Genomic DNA, 15583 nt, shown 5'->3' on the forward strand with positions numbered 1-15583 from the left:
AGATCACATGTAATGAAAGAAATGTGAGGTCCTGCACCAGGGTCTAAAGCTACCGAAGTACAACAGCAAAGGAGAGGGTTTACTAGGCAGTTTGGGGTAGCCAGACTCTCTCTCCACAAAAAAGATAAAACATAAACAAAAACATTAATACTCTAATTGGTTATAACCAATTATAATTCAACAGAAGTATGGAACCTAAAATGAAGAAGATGGTCATCTGGTTTGTACTCTTGATATAAGCCCATATCTGGAGCATTTTGTTCAATTCTGAATGCTACACACTGAATAAGTTAAAGAAAAATTGAATGGTGAGTAAGCTAAATAGGATGTCATATGAGAAATAATTTATTATACAGGGTTATCATCATAATCATAAAAGGAACTAGGTGACAAGCACTTCACATGAATTTTCTTGTTAGATCCTCACAACATTTTGCCTGTGAAGCAAATATCAGTATTATCCCCCTTACAAATAAGAAAAGGCTGAGAAAGGCCAGGCAATTTGCCCAAACTCAGGTGATAGATGAAGGCAGCCTTGAGTCTCAACAAGGTTTCTCTGATTCTAGAGCCTACATACTTAAGAAGAGGAGACAAAAATGGGAAAGACTATTGCGTGGACACAAAATTAGAGCCTATTCATATTGGCTTCAAGAAAGAGCACTGGAACCAAAGCATGGAAACTACTAGGAAAACTGGCCTCAACGTATGAAAAAATGTATAATAGTTCTTTTAGGTGTCTCTACAGATTCCCTCCCATGGTTTTCCACACCATTTCAGGTCAAATTGACCATTTCCTTAAACGAGGGCAATTATATTAATTGCAAAGAGTTTTCTGTTTTCTGTGTAAGACTCATAGTTCAGATTTTTAAGGTGGTATATTACTGTTGGCCACTTTTCTATATGTGTCTATATTTCTGTTCCTCTTAACTACTGCACAGATCTGAGTAATGCGAGGATCCAAGATGTGTTGTTTTGACTTTATAAAATATACTAGTTATAGTTGCCCTTGAAAACTGAGAATTGTGCTCTCCTTCAGTGCTACCTTGAAGCCACCATGGGAGATATACAAGTCACCCTTGGTTTTGAAAAGAAGCAATCCATTTCCAAGTTGCAATCTACTTGAAATAATCTCCCCAATTACATGGAAGTAATTTACTCTATATTTACTTTCTGCTTTGGACTATCAAATATCTCCTCCTCTCACCCCCAGGGGCAGCAGCTGGGATTAAAAGTTCCACTACCCTCCCAGCTGGGGCTTTATTATTTAACTCTTTCATGCCCATTTAAGAGCAGACAAGGTTTGCACCAGATGATGACTGAAGTCCCCTTTAGCCTAAGACATAATATTGCAATATTAACCTAACTTATTTTAGATCCAACCTATTTCCAAAGATGTTTATTGTTTTTAGTACAAATTCTTTCTCCAGCACAAAGGCTGACCTATATAAAGCTAAGCAGTTGAAAACTAAAACATTTAATCAAGTGTCAAATCCACCTATGCAATACCAAACAGATAAATGCATATATTGTTTGCTCCAAGGTCAGGCAAAACTCAAGTGGCACTAAGCCCAGTCACCCCTCTCAGCCGGGTAAAGTCTAACTTTCCATCCTACCCATGGAGGCCTCCAAAACTCAGAGGAGAGGGCATTTTTTATTGCTAATTCTCTGTCCTGGGTGTAGCCCTGCGAATCTCTGGGCTTCTTCCTGTTCTAGCACCTATAGTGAGGAAGAAAAATCCTTTTCAAATCAATCTTGGCCTCTCACAGCCCAGAACCATGGGTGAGCCTGACTCCTGGTTTGTTTTTAATAGTGGACTTAATTTCATATAGCTGGTTCAGGTTTACAGAAAACCTGAGCAGAAATAACAAACGGTTCCCATGTCCCCTTCCCCAGCCCCTCCTTTATCCCACAGTTTCCCCAATTATGACACCTGGCCTTGAATTTGACTTATGATAGAAGAGTCCAGGTTTGGAGTTCTGAAGTTCCCTGCCCTTCAGATGATAGAGCATGTGCTCAAGCCCACCCCTGTTTTAAATTGAACTCACTTGCTCTGGAGGCTTCCATCAGCTGCTAGGACCATCCTGAACTGAGTTCTTCAAGAACACAAACCCGGCCCAGAGGCAACCACTGCTAAAAACAAGCCAGACAGCAGGCAGGAGGCAGGAATGGGCTCTGGCAAGAGCCCGAGGACAGCAAGTTTCAACAGGGTATTTTTTGAAGAGATTGTTGGCGACATTATCTTATTAAGTTACAGCAAGATCATCCTTCCGTGAGTAAAGTCTATATGAAAAACAATTCAGCAAACATCACGGTGCTGTTATCTGTGAGAGTTGCCCCTGCAAATCTCTGACCAGGGCTGCTGTGCTAGGATGAACCTCTCCCCAGGCCTGGCCCTCTTTCTGCACTAACTTTTAATTGTTAATGAATTAAACTTGCTGAGGAGATAAGAATAATGTTGTTTTGTTTGCACACAGGCTGCATGACTAACAAGGACAATATAAATAAACCCATTCCCAGCTTTGTCTGCAGGTGTACGCATAGCGCCTGTGTTCAAGTGAAGCCTGGGATGGCTCCCACACAAGATTAGGTGGTTATTGCGGAAGCCAAGGCTTGCACACTGTTAAAAGCCCAAGCTAATATGTTCACTTAAGACATTATGCCTAATTATGCTATTTGTCAGTAGGGAAACCTGTTCTCCAAACCTGAAACCTTCCTGATGCACCGATGTGGGTCTGAGTCCTATAAATATGCCAAGACGACTCTGTAGGATTCAGAGCCAACGATGCTCCATGATGTTTATGAAAATGAGCAAAATCAAATCCTTGTGCATTCTGTCCCCCCAGGATGGTATGAGTTTCTTTTTGGTCCTGTAGCTATCATAACAAATAAGTGCAAGGGGAACTGTTTGTTCTTTTATTTTTGGAAACTTACTGCAATCTCTGCAGGCATCTCCTATGAAATACAGAGCTCTCTGTCCACCACATTGTTTCAAGGTATTGGTAGGGAGGGGGTTCTTTATTTATGAGTTTGTTTCAAATTCGAAGAAGGGCTGCCCTGGGGCATGTAAAGTACAGCATGCTGACTGTGGTTAATAGCACTGCATTAAATATTTGAAAGTTGCTAAAAGAGTAGGTCTTAAAAGTTCTCATCCCAGAAAACAAAATTTTTATAACTAAATATGGTGACAGATGTTAACTAGACTTATTGTAGTGATCATTTCATAATATATACAACTGTCAAAGCATCATGTTGTACACACCTGAAACTAATATCACGTTATACATCAATCATCCCTTAAAAAAAAAAAAAAAGGAATGCCTTCATGACCAGGAGAAGTTACTAAAGTCTCAAGTTCTGAGTCATGGTTTGGGCTTGGCTCCTGATGTTAGTAGAGTCAAGTGTCTTGTGGTTTGTATTCCTTGTCTGTAGACAGGTGTGATGTGGTATGATAAGAACACTAACCAATGTTTTGGCCGTGTGCTGAGTACACAGAATCCTCTGGTGATGTGTGAACATCGTGTGTGTGTGTGTGTGTGTACCTTCCTCTGCCCCTACCCCATTGATATAGAGGAAGCAGGTCCCACCAACCAGGATAGGAATCGATGCACTGGGAGCCGATCAGAATGTCTGCAGATCACTAACCACCAGTTCAAAAGGCTTCAAAAAAATGAATTTAATTTGATTAATCAGAGACTGAAATCACACATCAAGGCCTTAGGAGATCTCATGGTGAACTAAATCAAGTGGATCGCTTCATTCCTCAAATCCTGCCTGTGGCTCCCAGGCAGAAACTGTAATCTCTGGGAGCTTACAAGGCAATCATTCACCCCCAGACATATTTGGACTCCTCCTCCAACAGGTAGAGGCTTGAACCTATGCATCCATCCTCATCCATACCCCTACAGTCTTGTCATATATACTAACATGTCCAAATACCCAAAATCACCCTAAATTCAATATAGTTATTTATGTTTAAAATCTGCAATACAGCGAGTCTAAAAGTAGCTCGCTATTACCTAAAACAAGATCATTCTCCTGCATCCCACATTTCCTCCTGTAGGATCCCTGCCTTCTCTTGTCTCTTCATCAGACTTCTAACCAAAGCCCATTGTTGCTCACTGCTCCTTGACTTCTAATTCTTCATTTTCCCCTTTCTCAATTTTACTGCTCCAGACTCTTAATTGCCTTGGTTTTTCTTGTTTCTCACCATTCTAACCCCTTCAGAAATACTGCAATTTTCTCATTAACTTAATCAAGATCTTTTTTACCTTTTTTTTTTTCCTCTCTGCCAATCTGGCTCTAGCTTTTACCTACTATCATTCCACCTTTCATCCAGCAACCACTTTCCATCCATCCATTTCACAAGTGTTTACTGAGCATCTGTGGGCACCATGCACTGCTTTAAGCATTGGGGAAAAGAAGATAGATAATAAATATCCCTATTCTCAAGGAGCTCATGTGAAAATGTGGATGGATATGTACGCAGTGTGTGTGGTCAATAACTTCAGTGTGGTTCAAGTATTATGAGAGGAGCCCCAGTGCTCTGGAGGTCGGAGAGGGAGAGGAAAGTGATCAGACCTTCTCCTCCTCCACCAGGCTCATGTCCCCTCTGCAACATGAATACCAAGCCTGGGCTCACATCATTGACACTTCACACCTGAAGAGTCCTTTTTATCCAAATCTTGGCTACATTATGAGATCATAGGCCCTTGGGTTCCAGTAATCATCAGCACATATACTTATCTCAATCTTGGTGAACTTTGAGACTTATCATTGTGTGTGTGCTCAGTCACTTAGTCATGTCCGACTCTTTGGAGCCCATGGGCTGTAACCCACCAGGGTCCTCTGTCCATGGAATTCTCCAGGCAAGAACACTGGAGTGGGTTGCCATTTCCTTCTTCAGGGGATCTTCCTAAGGCAGAGATTGAACTGTCATTCATAGGACCCAATTTAAAAATTGTTTTATATGTGTTGCTTTGCCTTCTCAAATCAAGTTTGACTTCCAATTGGAGGGTCTGTAACTGTGTCTGCATACATCTCTTGTATTCTTCATAGTGTTCTGCTAGGAACACAATAAAAACACAATTAAAAAGACATCAGGTGAATCACTGATACTTAGATTTTCCTGACCATTTCCGCTCCTCCCTCCCCCTGCTTTCTTAACAGAAGTAACATCACATCTACACATAGTAAGCACTCAATAAAAGGAATATTGAGGAAAGGAAAAATAAAATATTCCTACAGGAATATTTTCCTGTACTCTCAATATAAGAGAGTACAGGAACTTTGAAATTAAACAGATCCAAGTTCAAATTCCAATTCAACTACTCCGTGTTTGATCTTGAGCTAGTTTAACTTTTCTGAGCCTTACATTCCTGAATTGCAAAATGAGAACTAATAATACAAACTTGTTTCCGTTTCCAGGATGGTTAAATAAGTCTGTGAATGTAGTTTGGCATGTAATAAGGGACCAAAACCTGCTAGATCCTGTCTTCCCCACTATTCTTCCTCCTCTATCACCACTCTTTCTCAGCAAGCAAAATTTGCCAAAAACCAATAGAGACATTTAAAACTTCTCCACCTGTGTGATTTTGATTGCCGAACAGAGCTATAAACTTTTCTCAAGCAGCCAACCTAAAGCCTGGTAATTAACTACATCATGTCCTTCACACCTAGCATATCACAGGGAAATTGTTGGCTTATGTACTTTTTTTTTTAGTGTTATTATGCGGACATAAATGTATAAGAATTCTGTGATCTTTGAGTCCTACGGCTCTCAAAAACGTGAAGCTGTACATTTTTTGACTGCCCTTCATTCAGTCCACAGGAATGCGAGATCCTGTACATTCTGCTACCCACAGAAAGGGTTAAACATTCCCACTACAAAAAGACTTAGTGTTCTAACTATAAATGTCATGGGAACATGGCCTGGAAAAGCTGAAGGCCATTGCATTATACAATTACCTATTTACTGGAGACAGTATATTTAATAACTAATCATCTAATCTAATAATACAGAAGAATATCAGACTGAAAGGTCAAGTGTTTAGGATTAGGGAGAAAGCAGCCTTAAAAGTACATTTAAAAGAGCCTCACAGATCAACAAGTCAGCTTGAGATTCTGCCATGTTACTGCTGCTCCCAGGCCTTTAGGGGTCTAAGAAATGTCACTATCTTTCAAACTCAGAATATTTATTACAGACTCTGCTCATAGGGGTTTTATTGCATGAAGTCTCTTCATTAGCACTTGAAGATGATTATTTCACCTTGTGTAACGGCATATTAGCTCTATGAAGAAAAATGTTATACTAGGAGATTTTCAATATACTCTTAATGAGAGCTCTTGCCCTAAATGTTATTCTTCCCTTGGGACCCGCTTGTGACAAGTTCTGTTTGCTTCCATTTGTGGTTCTTTCTTCTGAATGTCTTTCTCAGAGACCTAAGTGGTCATTATTCCTAGAAATTTTCATGGTACAAACTCTTCATTTTGTAAAATCTTAAAAACCTCATATGGAAAAGCACCTCACTTTTAAAAAATCCCTCACTTTTAAAAGCCTGAATGGACACCTTCACCATTCTTTAAAAAGGAAAATTCTTGTCACAATTCAAATTCCATGGATAAATCTCTTGAAGAACCACAATGCGGTTCTGATGATACAAACTTGGTCAAGACATTTATCTTTATTCCAGATATTTAAGTCCTTTTCCTTGATGTTTTAGTAAGTCACTCTCACTTCAGTCACCTGATGTCTTCAAATCTTGGAACTTTTTTTACAGTTTCTCAGAGTAGAACATCTTTGGAGAAAGATCCAAGTATCCCCTCTTCTTCCAAAAACTCCCCAAAACCTAAAACCCTATAACTCTCAGGATAGAATAGGTTATTCTGAGGTAACAAAATTAGCCCTGAACTCCCAGTGGATTATCAAGACTAACTTTTATCTTTTTGTTCCATTTTATATTCATCACAAGTTAGTGGGAAACTACTCATATGGTTATTCAGGGACCACGTTGAAGGAGGTTACACCAACCTAGCCAGGCATCCACAGCAGAAGGAAGAAGAGACAAGGGGTGTCTCATTGGCACCTTTCTATGCCTTGACTCAAAACTGACACCATCCTGCTTCAGTTTACAATGCATTAGCTAGAACTTGTCGCAGATCCCCCTAAGTTGCAGGAAATGTGGTCTTCTCTATGTGCAAAACATAAGAGGAGAACCTGATATTGGTGAAACTAGAAATACCTAAACCAAGCATGGTGTTTGGTGGTAGTTTAGTCGCTCAGTCATGTCCAACTCTTTGGGACCCCATGGACTGTAGTCCTCCAGGCTCCTCTGACTGTGGAATTTTTCAGGCAAAAATACTGGAGTGGTTTGCCATTTCCTTCTCCAGAAAACCTCCCTGATCCAGGGATCGAACCCAGGTCTCCTGCATTGCAGGCCTGTTCTTTACCAACTGAGCCACCAGGGAAGCCCCAACACAAGCATATGCACACTAAATATTACCACTGTCTACACTGAGACAAGAAGAATGAAGCCAACCAAAAAGTTTGAACACAAAGCAAATCTCTAAGCCTGGCTACCCAGTGAATCCAGAATAACCCAAACAGAAGTACAAATACTTCCTGTGTGCTCTTGTCAATTGGAAGGTGAATCCAAATTCACATTCTGCTTTTAGATCCCTGATTTTTTTTTTCAATACTTTGTTGTAAGATTTTTTTTCCCAAAGTTTTACACTCTAGGCAATAAAAGAATTTCCAAAGAGAAAGACTGATGCTCACTAATTTAAGTTTAAGGTCAGTTACCATGTGTTGCATATCAAATTCCCAGCAAATCCCAAGTTCCTGAGTGGGAATTTGGGCTCTTTAGTATTTATTTCCATCAGATCCTATGATTTGCTTCTCTTTGTTCAAAAGACAAATTCATACCCAAAATAATGCCTGGCACAGTACCTGACTTAGAGCGGATGCTCAATATATGTAACAATGCTTAGGAATAACAAAAGAATGCGTGTGAAAATAGAAAAAAATATAAGAGAATATACTTATACAAATTTCTAGACTTACACTCAATGCCAAAACAATGAATTTCAAAATCAGTGTGTCTTACTAATTGCATATGATAAATAATGTCAAGGACAGTGCTGATTATAGTAAAAGGATAATTAGGGAAAAGACAGAGACATTTCTGTTTTCTTCCAATTTTGAATCTCCCCCCTCCCCATTCTCTTTCCCATTTGGACAGATCCTTATGATATAGTTTTCATTTATCAAGGAGGTAATATCATGCCAGCTTCACACCAGGGAAAGCAACTGTGCTGTCTTCAGTACCCTTCTGAAGGGGAGAAGTCACCAATCGTTCTTGGAAATAAGGTGTTGTTGAAAATAATTGTGTAATTCTTCTCTTGGTAGAAGAAAATATTGGCCAGGATTGTGCAAAAAGATTCTTCTATGTTGGAAGAGCTTTGACTTACAACTCAGCCATTCTCTGCTACATACATAAAATGGTAGTCATGTCAGAAAAAGAAGCCAATATGAGGTTGAAAATTCTTCATTTCAGTTGGACTTTTCCTTGGGCATAAAAATAAATCATATATAGTATATAGTGAGTTTTGCTTCATGTAAGGCAGTGTTCTAAAGTTACCAAACCAAACTTGGATCCACTCACCTGCCACACAGCAAAGTCAATCTATTGACATCAGGTTGTGGTGAAGTAAAGTACAGCGTTTATTTTCAGGGCACAAGACAAGGAGAGTAGGAAGCTCATGCTCAAAAGACCCGAACTCCCCAGTGGCAGTCAGGGAACAGTTTATAGAGGCAAATGTGGGGGTGAGGGGTACAGAGTGCAGGACTTTCTTCTGATCCTTTGGTGGTGAGGTAACAGGGTGTTCAGGAAACTTAATCACCAACTTTCTGGTCCCAACCAGTCTGGGATTTACATGTTCAGCATGTTGTCACCATCTTCCACCTGGGTGGGAGTTTCATTTCTGTAGAACAGCTCAAAGATATATGCATCAGATATTTATGTATATTCCTTGAGGAGGAAGTAGGACTCTCTTTTTTTGCTGAACTATTATTCAACCTACCTTGTTTAACTGTCTTTCCTTTGTTTCCACATTCTCTCACTTCCCTAATTGGTAACTCCTTAAGTCTGCTGTTTGGAACTCAGAGAAAGTCTAGGATACTAAAGCCTTCTCTACAAAGAAATGGGAGACATGGAGGGGCTTTTGTTTCTGGGAGGATGCTGCAGTTTCCTGATTTGTTTCAATCCCTGCTTTTCTTTGTCACTCCTCCTCCTGAGGGAAATAGAGGAGGAATAAGAAAGAGAATAAAGCTTTAGATAGAGAGGATAATCATAAAGTAGGCAAGGAAACTTGGTTTAAGGGGGATTCAGCTTCATTAAGCATGTTATATGTATTTTACTTCTCCAAAGTGGGGTCATGTACTCCACAAGTTGTGCAAGATGACAAGAAAGTATTAAAATACTTCTTTCTGTTTATTTTGTAATTTCATTATTTAATTTCTATGTTTGTGTATTTCATACTTTACATAACATATGATGTAATGGTACTTGTGTAAAAAAGAAGTATGTATGAATGTATACATATGTTAAAGGTACATGAATGATCATTTGCTTATTATTTTTTTTTAACTGATGAGATGGGATGATGATGATGATGATGATTCTGTTTACAGAAGAGGAAACTGAGGCATAACAACATTAAAATGACTCCTCCAAAATGTCAAAGCTGGTAAATTACAGAACTGGAAACAAAGTGTCTGATTCCCACCTCTATGTTGTCTGGCATGATCATTAAAGGAATTCTTGGTGTTCAGACACTGGTGCCTGAAAACCAATCTCATTTGTGCCTGCAGAAATGCCAATCTCTGGGGCAGAAGAAATTCCATACTTTGATCATTTTCCACAGGGCATTAGAAGGAAAAGAAATTGAAGGAACCAAAGCCAGACAAACCCTAGGTAGTAAATGCAAAAGAATTCACAGAAAGTAAAAATCAAAGGAAAATGTCACAACATTTGGTCCAACATCCTATTCTTCACCCACCCCCTTCATGTCCTTCTACGGAAATCAGATTCCTGGCACATGCAATCCATTGTTTGGACATGCAGTAGTGGACCCAACCAGATTCCTAACACCAGGGAGTTGAGAGGCAATCAACATGAATTGAGACACTCAACACGAATTGAGTCTCATCTTCTGCTGATTGAGCACTGAAGGGTGTGACTCCCCATGTGGTCCCTAAAAGCTACACCCAAGGGAGAAACATTTTACGTTGTTCAAAATACTCAGAGCTATGTCACTTTTTGTGGTTGTTATCTTCAATTTTCTTAACTAGTAATGAGTGATGCTCGTAAATGTTAAGCCAAAAAGCACTAGACTCTCTGTAGGACAGTCATTATAGAAGACTTTGAAGCTTAGGAAGAAGTTTGAAGCTTAAAAAATTTTTTAAAAATTTAAAACTCTATATTGTACACATTAAAAAAATAAGTGCAATGGAGTACTTTATAGGTAACCAAGTTTCTCAGGCAGTGATAAAGATTTAATTTTTTTAAATCACTATCAAACTCTTTTGCACATTATTTGCATAAGTTCTCAAACAATGGGACTGTTTTCATGTAAATTTCTTTTCAGGGAGATTCTTGCTTTCTGAAAGCAGTGTAACTGTAGCTGAGTTATATAAAGTAACATTTTATTGCCTCCTGCGGAAGATGCTTTGTACTAATGATCTGAAAACTGGTGTTTCGTGCTTGGTATTAGTCGATGATCTGTGGTTCAAAATGTGAAGAAAAAGAGGGGCCTTTATTTTTTAGTTAATTACTTTTGACTAAGATGGTGAGAGCGCTTCCCAGAACTTCCTGGATCACTGAAATCCAGAAACCCACTACAATACCTAAATGAAGCCATTGACCCCATCACAGGAGGGACAGAAGGGAAAAAAAAAAGAAAAGCAATTCACGAATATTGTACATGCCTGATTTCAGTGAGAAATCTTTCTGTGTTTCAGAAATCTCTTTTCTCTAACTGCCCTTGTCACCTTACTAGCTGAGAAAAAGGAGATCAAAAAGCAACATGAATATGTAAAAAGGTGAGTTTTGTTGGAACTACAGAAATAGAATTGACTGCCCCAACACAAACAAAGCTCCCGTCCCCCATCCCCCGGGACTTCACAATGAGAAAAAAACAGAAACAAAACAGAAAAACCAACTTACTCGGTTTAAGGTTTTTGGCTCAGATATACTTCTATCTGAAAATTATAGCAAATCAATCAATCAATCTTTTCTTTCACTCTCTGTCCCCTTATTTCTCAGGGAACTCCTGAGTTCTCTAATTCCTGAACACTCCTAGGGTAGTTCAGCTTATACAATAGAATGTTCTGTGATTGTTTTCTGAATTCCACATTAACTCCTGTCTACATTTGCAGAGAACATGACTCCTTGATGGCATTTGACTTTCAAAGAGTAAAGGCTCAACCCAGTTTAGATAACCCAAGTCCTCAATGCATAACACACAAAAAATGTCAGTCCTGATTGCAAAGTTCAGGATAGAGCTGTGTCAGCTAATTTAATCATTGACCATGAAATACCAGTTATCTTAATCCTAAATGGCTGCATATTTCTGTGCAATTGAATACTGACCCTACTAGGAAGAATTCAAGGATTTCGCTTTTTAGTAAATACTGTTAGAAATCAGATGTCTCAATTGAACACAAAATAGTAATGTTTTTTAGGCACTGAGTCTTCTCCCCAATTCTCACATGCTACTACCCTTCCTGTAGTCTCTGGCTTAGGCTAGTGGCTCTCCTTCCCGCCACCACCCCCAGCAGAACCACACACCCCTTCGGTTCCACCTCTATTCTTATTTTGTTTTGTTTTTTTCGGTCACCAGTTGAAACATTCTGTGTCCGAGGATTCCATTTGGACACTTAGGAAGAAGAGCACTCTGGCAGAACTGGGCCACAGGAAGCAGAGAGCTAGCTTGGCATCTCTCTGACATATTCTGTCTCTCGGTCTCCTTTTCCTTTCTGGATATCCGACATGCTTGCTACTGGCGTGACAAACACAACAAGGTCGAGATGTCTTCATTTTCTGCCAAAGCAAGGCCTCTGCTACACTGTGATGGAGGTCCTGGATTTTCAAGGCCAGCTCGGCATCCCCAGCTGCTGTGAGCCAGGCAGGAGATGGAGGCTAGGAGGCTGTTGAGGCCCAGCCTATGGCCCTGTGTGGGACCTCAGCAGAGAGGCCGGGGGCCTGAGGAAACCCCAGCAGCAAGGGAAAAACAGATTGACTCTCAGTGACTCATTTAGCTCCTGGATTGGACAGATCTCTCCCCTGCTGGCAATTTGGCTCAGCATCAATAGTTTGGATACCAGGCTGAATAGCTTAAAATAATTAGGGGGAAAAAATCTGCAAAACTGCTAGCCATCCAACTCTTTACTCTGTGCTGAAAGACATGGGACAAATGACATCTAGGTTATTAAAAATGAAGTCACTGGATTTGCTGTCCATTTGGTCCAAAAAGCAGAAAACTGGATAAAACTCAAATTTATAATTCAGCGTAGATGGCCTGTTTGTCCTTGAGGCGATCCATGAATTTTGGCCAGGCAGGCACTATGACATGTGGAAGTAATAGGGCGGGGGGAGGTGGGGGCAGGGATGAACAATGTTCGATTTCACCCCCACTCGCTTCCACCCCCTGGGTGGGGGAGGGAAATGAAAATGTCAATAAAGAGTGTGAATGCAAAGAGAAATGGAATGGGAGCCCAGAGTTTAGTAGCTGGCAGTTTCAACTTTATATACTTTAGGCCGACAGGCGGCTGGATTTCCTGTACTTTATATCCAGTGTACAAAAACAGAAGCAACAGGCTCATTTGGTATCAGTAAAGGTCAGTTAAAATTATAGAGACATCCTTTGGAGCAAATCCCCAGTCTTGTATTTGCATATTTATGAACTAGAGATTATGACAGGCCATTCCATTTATTAGAGCAGTGCTGCTATAGTTAATAGTCTGTCAGCATTTCCATTATAAACCCCGTTTTTCAGTGTTTTAATATCTCAGCTGTTAGAAATCACATCAGGCTGAAAAGTGGTCTTCAGCCTCTCCAGGCCACAGCAGGGTGAGCTGCTGGTGGTAGTGGTGATGGGGCTTTGAACCCAGCAAAGGCACTTAAATCAAGTCGATTTTTACACTGGTCATTGGCAGTAAATAGAAAATCAAGGATTCTGAGAAGCGTTGTTGAATTCCTTTCTTTCCCCACCACCTCGAGTTCCCAAATCATCTTTCCCTTGTCATGGTATACTTGTCAGTATTAGGGCTTTCACTGTCTATTTAGAGGAAAGACTAGGATTTTAGGACAAAGATTGGGTGCTTTAACTTGTCAAAGTAGTCTCTCCCCACTGGAATTGAGAGGGGAAAGAGCCCCAGAGTCGAGCAAAGATGTGGGAGGCCTTCATTCACTCATTTAGAATTAGGTCACAAAATCATGGAGACTGGCAAATTCAAGTTCTGCAGGATCTGTTGGCAGGCTGGACACCCAGGGAGGAACTGATTTTGCAGTTGAAGTCTGAAGGCCATCTACTGGCAGAATTCTCTCTTTCTCAAGGGAGGTCAATCTTCCTCTCAAGGCTTTCAACTGATTGAATGATGCCTACTCACACTAAAGCCCATCAAATTAAGCAGTAATCTACTTTACTCAAAGTTTACAGCCATAAGTGTTAATATCCTTTTAAAAATACTTCCACAGCAGCATCCAGACATATCTGACCAAGTATCCAGGTAGAGTGGCCTAAACAAGTTGCCCCCTAAAATTAACTATAGAAGGCATGAATAACATCATATCTTAAGCATCTCCTGTATATCAAGTTCTGGGTTTGACCCTGGCAACACAAAATTACCGACACAGTCCTTGTCCTCGAGGATCTTATAGTCTACCATCTCACTGCTACCAAGATTACACAAGTTACAGGACCCAACAGAATCAGCAGTTAGTTCCATCCTTTGCTTTCTCTTTTCAATGACTCAAGATGCCCTCTGTTAGAAGCATTTTGGTGGGTATGATTTCAGCTGCATTCTCAAGAGAAGGCACTGGTATCTAGGGACTCCTTATCATCCAGGAAGACAGCTTGCTCTTTCCAAACCAAATTCTTGTCATTTTGACCTGACATGAAGCTGCGGAGTAACTCAGTGATAGTCAAAGCTCCCTTGGGATTTGAGAAGCTATTGGAATAATAGGAAAAAGGAAGCAGGTTGCCTTCTCATTAACAAGTCATTACAAAAAATGAGTAGTCACTCCTGTTACATAGCTCCTGACATATCTCTAGAGAAACCCCACATCCTCAGTTGGAGAGTCTCCATGGGGTAGGTTGAAAATTCCCACACTGCTAAGCAGAGCTTCCAGGATTCTCCCTCCACAGCACTGCATACCAGACCCAAAACCCTGCATCAGAAGACCCTTCAATCTCCAGGATGATCTGACCCTAGCAAGACCATGTGTATAACCAAAGTCTCTAGCTCTATCTTTGAGAGCTGCTTTACCTAATAGAAGCAATTCTTCTTGCCCTTTTGTTTCTTTTTAGAGTCAGAGGCCCTTTTTCTTTACTTCCTTAAGATGTGTCACAGACTTCCCTGGTGGCACAGTGGATAAGAATCTGCCTGCAATTGCACAGGGCACGGGTTCAACCCCTGGTCCAGGAGGATTCCACATGCCGCAGGTCAACTAACCCTGTGTGACACACTAATGAGTCTGTGGTCTAGAGACTACGAGCTGCAACTACTCAACCCCTGAGCCCTAGAGCCCATGGTCCGAAAGAAGAAAAGCCCCCACGATGAGAAGCCCGTGCACCACAATGAACTGTAGTCCCTGCTCTCTGCAACGAGAGAAAGCCCACAAGCAGTAAGGAAGACCCAGTGCAGCAAAAAATAAATTAATTAAATAAGTGAATGTTAAAAAAAAGATGTGTCACTTCTAGATACACAGAACAGGCTTTTGAAGTCTTGAGGCAGAGAATGTCAGCACTATATCACTCAATTTCACTGTTAAGAAAAAAATTTAAATAAAACTAAATGCACAAATTACAGATGCTGCTATTGCTTGCTGTCTGGGGTGGGGGCGGGGGGGAACCTGAAGGCAATTGGAATAAGAAGACCAAAAAGTGCTGATTCAGTCTCCTGAGAGTGTAGCTCAATATTCCATCAAGAGATGCAGCATTCAGTCTAAGAAACAGCTGTCTCCATGTCTATGAATTTGGCTCTTATTTACTTCCATCTTTTAGGTTCCCCACAAAATGAATAGGACTTATGTAACTGCTTTCAGCAGCATCTCTGAATGAGAAGAACAATTACGTAATAAAACATACACCAGGATGTGTGTAACTGTGTAATAACGCATGCCTCACCGTGCTAGGCTGGTTGCCAAGAACCACCTAGGCATGTTATTTTATTACAAGAACATATTCTCTCCAGGCATGTTGAAATTATTTTTAAGTTTAAGAAAAAAAAGTTTACTAATCAAAAGAGAACATCAACTTAAAAAACAACAAGACAATTTTTAAAAGTCTGATCATGATCCCTAAA

The 15583-nt window shown here is 40.3% G+C and overlaps 2 long non-coding RNA genes across 4 annotated transcripts in view; one reads left to right on the forward strand and one right to left on the reverse strand.

Annotated features, from left to right (window-relative positions):
• LOC123465900 overlaps positions 1–3246 on the reverse strand; it is a 96502-nt gene extending 93256 nt beyond the window's left edge. For all 3 annotated transcript variants that reach the window (XR_006641205.1, XR_006641206.1, XR_006641204.1), the window contains exon 1: positions 2046–3246. This is a non-coding gene — a long non-coding RNA (uncharacterized LOC123465900). The remainder of the gene's footprint in view (positions 1–2045) is intronic.
• On the forward strand, positions 2143–12035 carry LOC123334069. The gene is made up of 3 exons (XR_006551825.1): positions 2143–2269; positions 11018–11098; positions 11899–12035. It is a non-coding gene; the product is annotated as an uncharacterized LOC123334069 (long non-coding RNA).
• The last annotated feature ends 3548 nt before the right edge of the window (positions 12036–15583 follow it).

Source organism: Bubalus bubalis, chromosome 6 (assembly GCF_019923935.1).
Source record: "Bubalus bubalis isolate 160015118507 breed Murrah chromosome 6, NDDB_SH_1, whole genome shotgun sequence".
NCBI lineage: Eukaryota > Metazoa > Chordata > Mammalia > Artiodactyla > Bovidae > Bubalus > Bubalus bubalis.